This window comes from Eschrichtius robustus, chromosome 14, assembly GCF_028021215.1.
Source record: "Eschrichtius robustus isolate mEscRob2 chromosome 14, mEscRob2.pri, whole genome shotgun sequence".
NCBI lineage: Eukaryota > Metazoa > Chordata > Mammalia > Artiodactyla > Eschrichtiidae > Eschrichtius > Eschrichtius robustus.
Genome location: NC_090837.1, coordinates 37,342,463 through 37,355,185, shown reverse-complemented (window position 1 = coordinate 37,355,185; position 12,723 = coordinate 37,342,463).

Sequence of the window (12,723 nt, the reverse complement as noted above, 5' to 3'; positions counted from 1 at the left end):
GTAGTTTTCTGGTAGCATCTTTAGGATTCTCTATGTATAGAATCATGTCATCTGCAAGCAGTGGCAGTTGTACTTCTTCTGTTTGGATTTGCAGTCCTTTTATTTCTTTTTCTTCTCTGACTGCTGTGGCTAAAACTTCCAAAACTTTGTGGAATAATAGTGGTGAGAGTGGGCATCCTTGTCTTGTTCCTGATTGTAGAGTTAATGGTTTCAGTTTTTCACCATTGAGAATGATGTTGGCTGTGGGTTTGTCATATATGGCCTTTATTATGTTGAGGTAAGTTCCCTCTATGTTTACTTTCTGGAGGGTTTTTACCATAAATCGGTGTTGAATTTTTTCAAAAGCTTTTTCTGCGTCAATTGAGATGATCATATGGTTTTTCTTCTTCAATTTCTTAATATAGTTTATCACATTGATTTGTGTATATTGAAGAATCCTTGCATTCCTGGGATAAACCCCACTTGATCATGGTGTATGATCCTTTTAATGTGCCATTGGATTCTGTTTGCTAGTATTTTGTTGAGGGTTTTTGCATCTATGTTCCTCAGTGATATTGACCTGTAGTTTTCTTTCTTTGTGACATCTTTGTCTGGTGTTGGTATCAGGGTGATGGTGGTCTCGTAGAATGAGTTTGAGAGTGTGTCCCTTTTTCTGCTGTATTTTGGAAGAGTTTGATAAGGGTAGGTGTTAGCTCTTCCCTAAATGTTTGATAGAATGTGCCTGTGAAGCCATCTGGTCCTGGGCTTTTGTTTCTTGGAAGATTTTTAATCACAGTTTCAATTTCAGTGCTTGTGATTGGTCTGTTTATATTTTCTATTTCTTCCTGGTTCAGTCTCAGAAGGTTGTGCTTCTCTAAGAATTTGTCTATTCCAGGTTGTCCAATTTATTGGCATATAGTTGCTTGTAGCAGTCTCTCATGATCCTTTGTATTTCTGCAGTGTCAGTTGTTTTTATTGATTTGAGTCTTCTCCCTTTTTTTCTTGATGAGTCTGGCTATTGGTTTATCAGTTTTTTTAATCTTCTCAAAGAACCAGCTTTTAGTTTTATTGATCTTTGCTATCGTTTCCTTCATTTCTTTTTCGTCTATTTCTGATCTATTGTTGTAATTTCTTTCCTTCTGCTAACTTTGGGGTTGTTTTGTTCTTCTTTCTCTAGTTGCTTTAGGTGTAAGGTTAGATTGTTTATTTGAGATGTTTCTTGTTTCTTTAGGTAGGGTTGTATTGCTATAAACTTCCCTCTTAGAACTGCTTTTGCTTCATCCCATAGTTTTTGGGTCGTCATGTTTCATTGTCATTTGTTTCTAGGTATTTTTTGATTTCCTGTTTGATTTCTTCAGTGCTCTCTTGGTTATTCAGTAGTGTATTGTTTAGCCTCCATGTGTTTGTATTTTTTACAGATTTTTTCCTGTAATTGATATCTAGTCTCATAGCTCATAGCTCACAGTTGTGGTCGGAAAATATACTTGATATGATTTCAATTTTCTTAAATTTACCAAGGCTTGATTTGTGACCCAAGATATGCTCTGTCCTGGAGAATGTTCCATGAGGACTTGAGAAGAAAATGTATTTTGTTCTTTTTGTATGGAATGTCGTATAAATATCAATAAGTCCATCTTGTTTAATGTATCATTGAAAGCTTGTGTTTCCTTATTTATTTTCATTTTGGATGATCTGTCCATTGGTGAAAGTGGGGTGTTAACGTCCCCTACTATGATTGTGTTATTGTTGATTTCCCCTTTTATGGCTGTTTGCTTTATGTATTGAGGTGCTCCTATGTTGGGTACATAAATATTTACAATTGTTATATCTTCTTCTTGGATTCATCCCTTGATCATTCTGTAGTGTCCTTCTTTGTCTCTTGTAATAGTCTTTATTTTAAAGTCTATTTTGTCTGATGTGAGAATTGCTACTCCAGCTTTCTTTTGATTTCCATTTGCATGGAATATCTTTTTCCATCCCCTCACTTTCAGTCTGTATGTGTCCCTAGGTCTGAAGTGGGTCTCTTGTAGACAGCATGTATATGGGTCTTGTTGTTGTATCCATTTAGGCAGTCTGTGTCTTTTGGTTGGAGCATTTAATCCTTTTACATTTAAGGTAATTATTGATATTTGTCTTCCTATTACCATTTTCTTAATTATTTTGGGTTTGTTTTTGTAGGTCCTTTTCTTCTCTTGTGTTTCCCACTTAGAGAAATTCCTTTAGCATTTGTTGTAAAGCTGGTTTGTTGGTGCTGAAATCTGTTAACTTTTTCTTGTCTCTAAACGTTTTAATTTCTCCTTCGAATCTGAATGAGATCCTTGCTGAGTAGAGTAATCTAGGTTGTAGGTTTTTCCCTTTCATCACTTTAAATATGTCCTGCCACTCCCTTCTGGCTTGCAGAGTTTCTGCTGAAAGATCAGCTGTTAACCTTATGGGGATTCCCTTGTATGTTATTTGTTGTTTTTCCCTTGCTGCTTTTAATATTTTTTCTTTGTATTTAATTTTTCATAGTTTGATTAATATGTGTCTTGGCCTGTTTCTCCTTGGATTTATCCTTTATGGGACTCTCTGCACTTACTGTACTTGATTGACTATTTTGTTTCCCGTATAAGGAAAATTTTCAACTATAATCTCTTCTAAATATTTTGTCAGTCCCTTTCTTTTTCTCTTCTTCTTCTGGGACCCCTGTACATCAAACGTTGGTGTGTTTAATGTTGTCCCAGAGGTCTCTGAGACTGTCCTCAATTCTTTTTATTCTTTTTTCCTTATTTTGCTCTGCGGTAGTTATTTCCACTATTTTATCTTCCTGGTCACTTATCTGTTCCTGTGCTTCAGTTATTCTGTTATTCATTCCTTCTAGAGAATTTTTAGTTTCATTTATTGTGTTGTTCATCATTGTTTGTTTGCTCTTTAGTTTTTCTAGGTCCTTGTTAAACGTTTCTTTTATTTTCTCCATTCTATTTCCAAAATTTTGGATCACCTTTACTATCATTACTCTGAATTCCTTTTCAGGTAGATTGCCTATTTCCTCATCATTTGTTTGGTCTGGTGGGTTTTTACTCTGCTCCTTCATCTGCTGCGTATTTCTCTGTCTTCTCATTTTGTTTAATTTACTGTGTTTGGGGTCTCCTTTTTGCATGCTGCAGGTTCGTAGTTTCCATTGTTTTTGGTGTCTGCCCCCAGTGGGTAAGGTTGGTTCAGTGGGTTGTGTAGGCTTCCTGGTGGAGGGGACTGGTGCCTGTGTTCTGTTCAGTGAGGCTAGATATTGTCTTTCTGGTGGGCAGGACCACGTCCGGTGGTGTGTTTTGGGGTGTCTGTGACCTTATTATGATTTTAGGCCGCATCTCTGCTAATGGGTGAAGTTTTGTTCCTTTCTTGCTAGTTGTTTGGCATGGGGTGTCCAGCGTTCCAGCTTGCTGATAGTTGAATGGAGCTGGGTCTTAGTGTTGAGATGGAGATCTGTGGGAGAGCTCTCGCTGATTGATATGACATGTGGCCGGGAGGTTTCTGGTGGTCCAATGTCCTGAACTTGGCTCTCCCACCTCAGAGACTCAGGCCTGACACCAAGCCAGAGCATCAAAACCCTGTCAGCCACATGGCTCAGAAGAAAAGGGAGAAAAAAAAGAAAGGAAAAATAAATAAAGTTATTAAAATAAAAAATTAAAAAATGTTATTAAAAAAATTAATAAAAAAAAAGAAGAGAGCAACCAAACCAACAAACAAATCCACCAATGGTAACAAGTTCTGAAAATTGTACTAAGATAAACGTAAAAATCAGAAACTAGTCAGTCACATACAGCAAACCCCAAGTGTACAGTTGCTCCCAATGTCTACCGCCTCAATTTTGGGATGATTCATTGTCTATTCAGGTATTCCAGAGATGCAGGGTACATCAAGTTGACTGTGGAGATTTAATCTGCTGCTCTTGAGGCTGCATGGAGAAATTTCCCTTTCTCTTTTGTTCGCACAGCTCCTGGGGTTCAGCTTTTGGTTTGGCCCCTCTCTGCATGTAGGTTGCTCTCTGGCATCTGTTCTTTGCCCAGACAGGACGGGGTTAAAGGAGTGGCTGATTAGGGGGCTCTGGCTCACTCAGCCCAGGGGTTGGAAGGCGTACGGAATGCGGGGCAAGCCTGTGGCAGCAGAGGACGGCGTGATGTTGCAACAGCCTGAGGCACGCCGTGTGTTCTCCTGGGGAAGTTGCCCCTGGATCATGGGACCCTGACAGTGGTGGGCTGCACAGGCTCCTGGGAGGGGAGGTGTGGATAGTGACCTGTGCTTGCACACAGGCTTCTTGGTGGCTGCAGGCGCAGCCTTAGCATTTCATGCCTGTCTCTGGTGTCCGCATTGATAGCCACGGCTCATGCCCGTCTCTGGAGCTTGTTTAGGCGGTGCTCTGAACCGCCTCTCCTCGTACACCCTGAAAAAATGGTCTCTTGCCTCTCATGCTATTCCAGACTTTTTCCTGGACTCCCTCCTGGCTAGCTGTGGTGCACTAGCCCCCTTCAGGCTGTGTTCACAGAGCCAACCCCAGTCCTCTCCCTGGGATCTGACCTCTGAAGCTGGAGCCTCAGCTCCCAGCCCCCACCCGCCCCGGTGGGTGAGCAGACAAGCCTCTCAGGCTGGTGAGTGCTGTTCGGCACCGATCCTCTGTGCGGGAATCTCTCCGCTTTGCCCTCTGCACCCCTGTTGCTGCGCTCTCCTCCGTGGCTCCAAAGCTTCCCCCGCCACCCCCTGTTTCCACCAGTAAAGGGCTTCCTAGTGTGTGGAAACTTTGCCTCCTTCACAGCTCCCTCCCAGAGGTGCAGGTCCTGTTCCTATTCTTTTGTCCCATTTTTTTCTTTTGCCCTACCTAGGTGGTACATGGGGATTTTCTTGTCTTTTGGGAGGTCTGAGGTTCAGTAGGTGTTCTGTAGGGGTTGTTCCACATGTAGATGTGTTTTTGATGTATTTGTGGGGAGGAAGGTGATCTTCACGTCCTAATCCTCCTCCATCTTGAAGGTGCTCTCCACACTTAATCTTAAAAATGGGTGTTTTCTGCCACATCTTCCACCCACTCTTTTTTCTTCCAGAAACTGTTTTGGGTGATACATAATAGCTAAATATATTCATATATATTCTGGCAGTTATGTTTACAAACAGATATAATTGCCTAGCCATATGGTTTGTTATTTCTGAGATTAAATTTCACTAATTAGTTAGTGTTTTTAAAAATACAAAAATTTAAACACAAATTTTCTCACACATCACCTTCCTCTTTTTAATAATTGTAAGTAAGTATCACTAATCTAATGAATGATATTTATGCCAGTAAATATTGGAAAAAATATAAGACATATTCTTTAACACTAAGTTATAGTAAAAATAGCAAACATTTAATTAGTGCTTACTATGAGTTAAGTACTTTACATACATTATTTGAATTAATCGTCACAATAACACTCTGAGGTAGGCAGTATTCTCATTCTAAATTTATAGATGAGGAGATGAAAGTCTAGAGAGGTTAATTACATTTCCCAAAGTCACACAGCCAATAATTGACATATATGAAATTGGAATCAGGTTCTGAATCACTTTGCTCCCAAAGTCAGCATTTTTAAACTCTATGTGCTTTGTCACTTAGTAATTCTGTACATAGACAGCTTTCTTTGATCTTTAAGTTGTCTGGAAGCTGTGTTGGAAAAATCAATTGTGGGTGAGATGGACTTTTGTAATCAAAATCTCTAACTGAGCATTCTTGATGTGAGTATACCGATAGCAGTTCTCTTCATTGTTCTTGCTTGTACAGTCAGAGATGGCATCCTGAGAGAGTCTCTCTTGTTATTCCTTGGGATATATCCTTCTTACTCAAGAGGAAGTTCATCTTATATTTCCTCTTTTGTAAAATAAGGCATTTTCCTTTACTGTACTGTGCAAAAACCCAGGAACTGCAGTAAGAGCATTAACCAAACAATTCACGGTGATCTTAAATGTTGCCTACTATGAAGAAGGCAGACAGGCCCAGAAGACCAGCACCCGCACCAAGAGGGAAATTCTGCACAGGAGAACTCTGTCTGCTGGCATTCCTGCTTTTAGTCTAGAATGAGGTAGAATGCTGGTCGAGGAATTAGGAGATGTGGATTTTAGTACCAAGTCTCAATAAATCCGCATGGGATTACAGACAAATTATTTAATCACCAACTTCCTCATTCATAAAACAAAGAAAACAATGATTGCCTAACTTTACTTCATAGGGTTGGGATGACGATGAAATATCTTAAAGTATTTTGAAAAATATAAGAAACTGCACGAATAAAAAGTAGGAGTATGTTTCCAGGCAGCACACTGATGCAAGCATAGTGATATAAGCTTGTAGAAAATGGAATCAGTGTCCGGGAACTGTGCATTTGTGTATCCTTTCTGTTAAAGAGGATTCTGATGATTATAAGAAATTAGTTCGAGGATGGGTTCTAGGGAAATTTGGCTTTTTCTCTCTGATCTCTATCATGATATTTTGTTTGGTTTTGGTTTTCAGCTCAGTTGACTGCAGGTTTCTCTGTGAAGGTGCTGCTGCCAGGATAAAAGGAAAGGATACCTGTTATTCTTCCAAATGGTAAGTGTGACACTTAAGCTAATTAAGTGTAAAGGGCAAGAAAGGAATCCCAAAGTGTACCCCTGCTCTGGGTTGGAACTGTGAATATAAGAGCTATCTTGTCCACAGTTAGGTGTGTACTTAATGTCACTCATCAGTTGACTTTGAGTTAATCAAAAGGGAGATCATCCAGGAACTTAATCTAATCACATGAGCTCTTTAAAACCAGAGAAATGTCTCTGGCTGGTAGCAGGAGAGGAAGTCAGAGAGACTCCAAACATGAGATGGATTGAACATGTCCTAGCTACCTTAGAAGATGGAGGGGCTATGTGACAAGGAATGTGGGCAGCCTCTGGGAGCTGAGAGTAGCTCCCAGATGATTGCCAGCAAGAAAATGTACACTTCAGTCTCACAACTGTAAGGAACTAAATTCTGCCAGCAACCTGAATGAGCTTACAAGTGAATTCTTCCCTAGAGCTGCCTGGCTGACAACTTGATTTCAGCCTAGTGAGACCCAAAGTAGAGAATCTAATCGAGCCTGCCTAGACTGACCTGCGGAACTAGGAGCTGATAAATGGTTGCCACAGTTTCTATCATTATGCAACAATAGACAACCAATGCACTTTTGCTTTTGTATATGTTTCTAGATTCAATTATTTTTTCTATTTTGACTTCATCGCCTTTACCACTGAAAACTGTCTTCTGTCTTTCTTACGGCTATGGTTAGGAGTTCTTTTTCTGTTGACTTCATCTGCCATGAATACATCTGACTTTTAATATGGATGAGAAGTACTCATACATTCTTTCATTCAATAAATAGTCATTAAGTGTCTGTTATGTGCCTGAGCTCCTCTAGCTCTTAGGGATAGAATAATAAGTAAAACCTACATTGTCCTTGTTCTTGTGGAATTTACATTCTGGTGGTTAAAAGAAGTAATAATCAAATAAAAATAAACTATAATGTTGGATATTGTGAAGTTTCAGAAAGTGTGGTTGGAGAGGTAGTCAGTGGCCAGATATTTCTGGCTATGGTAAGGAACTTGGATTTTATTGGGAGGTTATTAGAGGGTTTTGAGGAAGGGAGTGACCAGATCAGATTTTTTTTTTTTTTTTTTTTTTGCAAAAGGATCACTTTGGATGCTCAGTTGTTAATAGACCAAAATTGGGAGGTGGCTTTGGAAGGTGGGGAGCTAAAGGGTAATAAGGGGATTGTTTGAAAGGAGGGAGTCCAGAGGAGACATGGTAGTGACTAGCACTAGGTGGGAGTGGTGGAGATGATGGGAAATGATTAAATTTGGAATATATGTGAAGGTGTAAGAGGATTACAAACAGAAAACAAATCTTCATTTCTCAAATACCAGTGGTTGAGAGGTAGCTCTTGAGTGATCTGCTCATCCCCTTAACTCCCCATGGATCAAGTTCTCACTCTTGCATTCCAGCCAACATTCAAGAGATTCCAGTTTTGACTCAGCATTTCACATATATGTTCTCAGCTACTCCTTAAAATAGCCATGGGAAGTAGGTATCTTTACCAAAAATTATTATATATTTTGGCTTTTCAGAGTTGTTTGAGAACAGAATAAATTGTGTGTGTGTGTACTAGCAATTGATGTTGAATCCTGTCTATAAGATCTGTTCTACTTAAAAAACATACCGCATACTCTTGCTTTCAAGTTCTGTTTTGTTGTTGTTTGTTTTGTTTTGACAAATGGTTCTTGATCCTGATGTCAGACCAGGACCTATCAAGAGTGGATAAATGTAGTTGAGTCCATGGATTCAGGAATGGGATTTTTACTTTTGGAATTTTCTTCTGCATATGGTCCAGAGCAGAGGCTGTCACTAGCTCTGGTACCAGTTTTCCTAAGCACTAAGGCCTTTTCTGACTGTGCCACCAGAGCAATGAAGAACATCTTAAGAGATTATGCTAAATAATGTTGGAGTCAGAGACAGTCTTTGTAGGATCACTACTTGAAAGCAGAATGCTATTTTAGGTTTCCATTTCTGACATTTGATTTTGAAAGCTCTGTAACCCATGCAAGCGATGGAGTGTCTGAATGTCTAAAATGATCAATTATCAATTCTACACAGTTCTTTTAAAGCTTAGCTGTTTATGTTGAAACCATAATGGAAAAGAATATATAAAAAAAGAATGTCTATATGTGTATAACTGTGTCACTTTACTGTACAGCAGAGATTGCCACAACTTTGTGGCATGCTTCTAGGGGAAGAGGGGAACTTTTGTTCTTTGAACAGTTACTGTGAATCCCTACCACATGCTAGCCAATGTGCCAGAAACTAAGGCTATGGAAAAAAGTCAGAGACCCAGTCCCTGCCCTCATGGACCTCTGAGTTTAGTAGAATGAGGCATCCTTAATCAAGTGCCCACAAAAGTAAGTACATAGCTGTAAACTGAGAAATACTGTGAAGGAACAAACAGTACAAATGCTGCTGTATGTATATCTGTTTATGTCTTAAGAAAATTTGGAGAAAGAAAGAAATTGGGGCTATTAATTTGGAAGCTTCATTTTAAACCAAATAAAAAATTATTATTTCCTCATTAACAAAGCACAGCCTCAGCATTTGGCCTTCTTTATATTCTATGTGTTGCTGCCATCTCACTGAACTAGTATGGCACACAGCCTGCATTTCTTTATTAACTTTGGCATTTTTATGTCTTCATTCATTCGTTCATCCATTCTTCTTTCCAGAAAGATTCGATTACCTTTTCTGCAAAATTGCTAGCCTTTGGGTAAATCTCCAAATTATATGATGACAATAAAAATGACATTTGTCATTAATTACATTCCTATCCTGTGCCAGACATGTATATAGAATATAAAATATTAATCATTAATGTTTATAAATAATTAATAAATATATAATAATAAAATGTACTATATCATATATATATATATAAAATCTCATTTAATCCTTTTAGCAACCTTGATATGTAAATATCAGCCTTATTTAATATGAAGAAACAAGGCCCAGAGAAGTTAGTAAATTACTCAAGGCCATGTAGATGGTAATTATCTAGATTTCAAGTCAGGTTGATCCAGTTATAAAATCTGCATCTTTTTATTACACTGTTTTAGCAAGAACAGTGATATATGTATAATAGTTATATTACAAGGTGGTATATGATGAGTACCATGCTCCAACATTAGGATTATAAATGGGGGGCTGCATTTTTAGCTGAAGTGACCATGTTGGGTACCCTTATCTCTCTTTGCCAGTTTCCTGAATCTGCCACCTTGTTTTTAGGCCTCTCTACCCAGTACATCATTATCACCCTCTCCTTTATGCAAAAACCTGAGAGGGATTATAAATCAAGTGGAAAAAGATACCACTGTCCCTTGAATTGTTCTCTGTTAAAAAGTTTTACCATGACTGTAAAAGACAGATCTGCATCTAAAGTACTTTTTTTTTACCTTGCATTTCAGTTTTCTTAAGAGAGAACTCTATTTGTGATTCAAGGCTGTTCCAGTGTACCAAGTAGGAATGCAGTGTCATTTTCTTGTTTTCAGAGTAATGGTATATTTGATTACTCCCCTCCCAATTTTACTGTTGATTTAGGAGTCTTATGAAGACCCATCTGGCAGCATCCTGTCAGCCAGTGCCAGCTGGTGCGGCAAATGGCCATGTGGGCTCGAACTGTGTCTTCCCAGCCCTTGCATCAAATTAGGATCACTTTGTGGTGTATGCCATGCAAATGTGCACTCACAAGGAGTCTGCATTTGTAGGCACATTAACTCAAACACTATGACTAGAGTGGAGAAAAAAGAATGGTCAAGTCCATTAATACACTACCATTTTGCAGAGCTATTTAAAACCTCTTAAATTCAACAAATATTTAGACCAGAGTTGACAGTTAAAGCCATTGTTAACAATGTCCCCACTTCCTTGTGATTGTCCCTGAATTTCTTACCCTTCCCCAGAGGTCCATGGCTTCCTGAATAATTAATCAGTGATCCAAGGCATAAAATGAGCATTGGATGTTTCAATCAGAGGGTTTCCAATTGCATCAGAATCTGTCACCCACATTTGATCTTGGGCAAGTCACTTACATTGAGGCCATCAGTTCCCTCATTGGAAAAATGAGGGATAACATGACCTGCCCTACTTACTTCTCAGAGTTTTAAAAAGAAAACATAAGTTGGTATATTCAAAGAGTGCTTTGTGACTGGTATCCCCACTACAAATATTAATAATAATTGCTGCTGCTAACATGTTCATTCCCAGAATATATGGAAATTGTCTGCACAAGTAGATGAGTAAATTTTAATAGCAAAAACCATTTACGTGTAAGTCAGGAATCCAACAAGCCTTAATTCTAGTAAGGGATTTAGGATTAGTGTGTGTCACTCTCTTCAAGCCAGTTGAGAATAATAGTACCTGGCTTATTTGCTTCATTGGAAAAATCAAAGAAAATTTAGGATGATGCCATTTCCTCCTTTTTCAGTAGATTCTTGACTGACCAGAAATGAGATGAGATATAAGGAAGAGATGTTTATCAGGATTGACTTGATCACTCGTCTATAAAGTTTTAGCTATGTCAACTTTTACTAACTTTTAGCATTCCTAGAATTAATTTGTTTATTTGTTTCGTACTTGTTTGAGCAATCATATTTTTCTTAGTTTTCTGATTTCAGCAAAATTCTTAGTGAAAGTGGTTTTTCTATTCGTTTTAGGATGGTATGCTGCCAGTACTTTTCCTTTTTAATAAGCAAAAACAACAATAACAGTAAAAATCTTTTAAGCATTTAACTCTGGTAGGCATGTGCAAAGCATTTTCCATATATTATCTCAATTAATCCTCTCAACAAATTTATAATGTGGGCATTCTTATTACATTAGTAGACACTATATTCCTGATTTGGAGTTGAGGAAATTGCGACCTGGAGACATTTCAGTAAAGTTACTCAAGGTCACATAGCTAGGAAGAGTGAACTGGAATTTTAAAATCACTTGAAATTAGATTCTACTTTCCTCTACCTCTTAAGACAGTTTCCTACCACAATTGAAATTAAATACTAATTTACGCAATTAGTTGTTTAATATTTATCTGCTGGTTTACTACCTATATCTCCATCAATTAGCACCTCACACTGCACACAGGCACCCAATAATATTTATGGAATATATGACTGAATGAAAGGAAAAATAGGACTCTTCTCAAAGAAGAATGTTATGGCAACAAGTGGTATTTTGGTGCGACATTAAGTTTTCTCTTCTGGTTTCTACCAGTAAGTGGAAAGTCAGCTCTGTTCATGGTATTTCTGATCTCCTGTGGCCTGACTGAGACAGCCTGTGGCAATCAAAACCTTTCTCTTCCTGGAAGGATTCACTTTCTGGATTTACAAAGAGGCTTCCAAGAGTTGTAGACTGGCAGGGTTGCTCAAACTCTGTGGGCATGAATTCTGACAACTGATTCTGTAATGGTAGTGAGTAAGATGTCCTTGATGTTTATATTTATTTAAATCTTATAATAGTTGTGAATCCCACTTAAGAAGATTAATAATACTGGTTGATATTTATACTTTTAAAATAAAGAATACTATTACGCTCATATAAAATATTTCTGGTTTTCCTTCTGGGAACATGGTAAGGTTATGCTTCTCTGCCCCTTTGGAGTTAAGTGTGATTTGCTTTGGGTAACGCAATGTGAGTAGAAATTACATATATCACTACCAGGTGGTAGTTTTAAGAGGCTATGCCTATTTGCCATTTCTCTCTTTTTCTTTGCCACAGGAAGGCCTATTTGAAATTATGGGTATTCATCAGCCTATGTCTTAGAGTACAGAGCCTAGGAGTAAACCTCCTAGCCAACCCATGGTGGACATGGTGAAGGAGTGCGAAATAAAATCTTCATGTTATAAGCATTCTAGATTTTGGCTTTAAAAAATATTTTATTGTGATAAGAACACTTACCATGAGATCTACCATCTTAACAAAATTTTTCAAGTATCCAACACAGTATTGTTTGTATTAGTACAGTGTTGCACAACAGATCTCTAGAACTTACTTACCTTGCATGACTGAAACTTTATGGCCTTTGATCAACAACTCATCTGGTAACCACCATTCCACTCTATGATTCTATGAGCATGATGATTTTAGATACTTCATGTAAGTGGAGTCATGCAGAATTTCTTCTGTGACTGGCTTATTTCACT